The sequence below is a fragment of the Pseudophryne corroboree genome, chromosome 1 (assembly GCF_028390025.1).
Source record: "Pseudophryne corroboree isolate aPseCor3 chromosome 1, aPseCor3.hap2, whole genome shotgun sequence".
NCBI lineage: Eukaryota > Metazoa > Chordata > Amphibia > Anura > Myobatrachidae > Pseudophryne > Pseudophryne corroboree.
In genome coordinates, this window is record NC_086444.1 from 1006789306 (window position 1) to 1006791805 (window position 2500).

At 36.1% G+C, this 2500-nt stretch overlaps 2 non-coding genes across 2 annotated transcripts; both read right to left on the reverse strand.

Moving 5' to 3' along the window:
- Positions 1-588: 588 nt before the first annotated feature.
- TRNAC-GCA (transfer RNA cysteine (anticodon GCA)) lies at positions 589-660 on the reverse strand. Its single transcript has one exon. It is a non-coding gene; the product is annotated as a tRNA-Cys (tRNA).
- Positions 661-2242: 1582 nt separating this feature from the next.
- On the reverse strand, positions 2243-2314 carry TRNAC-GCA (transfer RNA cysteine (anticodon GCA)). Its single transcript has one exon. It is a non-coding gene; the product is annotated as a tRNA-Cys (tRNA).
- Between the last annotated feature and the right edge of the window lie 186 nt (positions 2315-2500).

Sequence of the window (2500 nt, forward strand, 5' to 3'; positions counted from 1 at the left end):
GCTGAGCATGTTTAAAAAGAAACTTTGATCATCCTAAAGCTCCACTATTGTTCGTGCTAGTCAGAGTAGTATATATTGAAATCCAGTTGTGACATTGTTTTATGGAAGCCAAAGAGAACTAAAATACAAATTGTCACTAAACCAATATTAATAATTTCTGAAAACTAACTGATTGAGATACATTTTGGCAATAAAATCAAATATTTGATTTTTAGGTCAGTGGGCTCAGATGTTCGGAATGCATGTATGCCTTATGGACTAATTTCAAAATCAGTATGAGTTCAAAACATGGCTGCACCAAAAAATTTTTAATTCTGCCATGTAAATGCCCAATACTCCCTTATTTATCAAAGTTAGTTAGGAATAAAGCATTCATCCTTCATGTATAGTGATTTTATCCTGTATAATTCTCTATCAAATTAGCAGTCAAAACCTGCCACTGATACTGTACTTTCCTGAGGTAAAGTATTAAGTTGACATTTCAACATTTTTTGTTGCCTGACTGCCACTTGAGTATGTTTTTACATTACTTGAGTCCCAAACGAGGTATAGACTGCAAAGTGATGCTATACATAAAAAGCAAGTAATAGGGGGCACCCGGATTTGAACCAGGGACCTCTCGAGCTGCAGTCGAATGCTCTACCACTGAGCTATACCCCCTGCTCTTTCTCACTATAAGCACATACACATTGCAGCCTTGATGTAAAGGTTACTGTACTGTATTTCTTGTCCTGCAGGAGGTGAAGATGAGTCTGTTTCTTTATGGTAACGCTTTGGAGTTATTAGTCAGGGCATAAATAGAGAGTTCACATACTGCAGGTATAATCTGTGAGCATGCTCAAAAAGAAACTTTGATCATCCTAAAGTTCCACTATAGTTAGTGCTAGTCAGAGTAGGATTTATTGAAATCCAGTTGTGACATTGTTTTATTGAAGCAAAACTGATCTAAAATACAAATTGTTACCTAACCAATATTAATAATTTCTGAAAACTATTTTATCATGGAACATTTTTGCTAATAAAATAAAATATTTGAATTTTGGGTCAGTGGGCTCAGATGTTCTGAATGCATGTATGCCGTATGGACTAATTGCAAAATCAGTCGGAGTTGAAAACATGGCTGTACCAAATAATTTTGAATTCTGCCATGTTAATGCCCAATACTCCCTTATTTATCAAAGTTAGTTAGGAATAAAGCATTCATCCTTCATGTACAGTTATTTTATGCTGTATAATTCTCTATCAAAAGTAGCTGTAAAAACCTGCCACTGATACTGTACTTTCCTGAGGTAAAGTATTAAGTTGAAATGTCAACATTTTTTGTTGCCTGACTGCCACTTGAGTATGTTTTTACATTACTTGAGTCCCAAACGAGGTATAGACTGCAAAGGGACGCTATATATTAAAAGCAAATTATAGGGGCACCTGGATTTGAACCAGGGACCTCTCGACATGCACTCGAATGCTCAACAACTGATTTATACCCCCTGGTCTTTCTAACTATAAGACCATACACATTGCAGCCTTGATGTAAAGGTTACTGTACTGTATTTCTTGTCCTGCAGGAGGTGAAGATGAGTCTGTTTCTTTATGGTAAAGGTTTGGATTTATTAGTCAGGGCATAAATAGAGAGTTTACATACTGTAGGTATAATCTGTGAGCATGTTTAAAAAGAAACTTTGATCATCCTAAAGCTCCACTATTGTTCGTGCTAGTCAGAGTAGTATATATTGAAATCCAGTTGTGACATTGTTTTATGGAAGCCAAAGAGAACTAAAATACAAATTGTCACTAAACCAATATTAATAATTTCTGAAAACTAACTGATTGAGATACATTTTGGCAATAAAAGCAAATATTTGATTTTTAGGTCAGTGGGCTCAGATGTTCGGAATGCATGTATGCCTTATGGACTAATTGCAAAATCAGTATGAGTTCAAAACATGGCTGCACCAAAAAAATTGTAATTCTGCCATGTAAATGCCCAATACTCCCTTATTTATCAAAGTTAGTTAGGAATAAAGCATTCATCCTTCATGTATAGTGATTTTATCCTGTAAATTCTCTATCAAATTAGCAGTCAAAACCTGCCACTAATACTGTACTTTCCTGAGGTAAAGTATTAAGTTGACATTTCAACATTTTTTGTTGCCTGACTGCCACTTGAGTATGTTTTTACATTACTTGAGTCCCAAACGAGGTATAGACTGCAAAGTGATGCTATACATTAAAAGCAAGTAATAGGGGGCACCCGGATTTGAACCAGGGTCCTCTCGATCTGCAGTCGAATGCTCTACCACTGAGCTATACCCCCTGCTCTTTCTCACTATAAGCACATACACATTGCAGCCTTGATGTAAAGGTTACTGTACTGTATTTCTTGTCCTGCAGGAGGTGAAGATGAGTCTGTTTCTTTATGGTAACGCTTTGGAGTTATTAGTCAGGGCATAAATAGAGAGTTCACATACTGCAGGTATAATCTGTGAGCATGCTCAAAAAG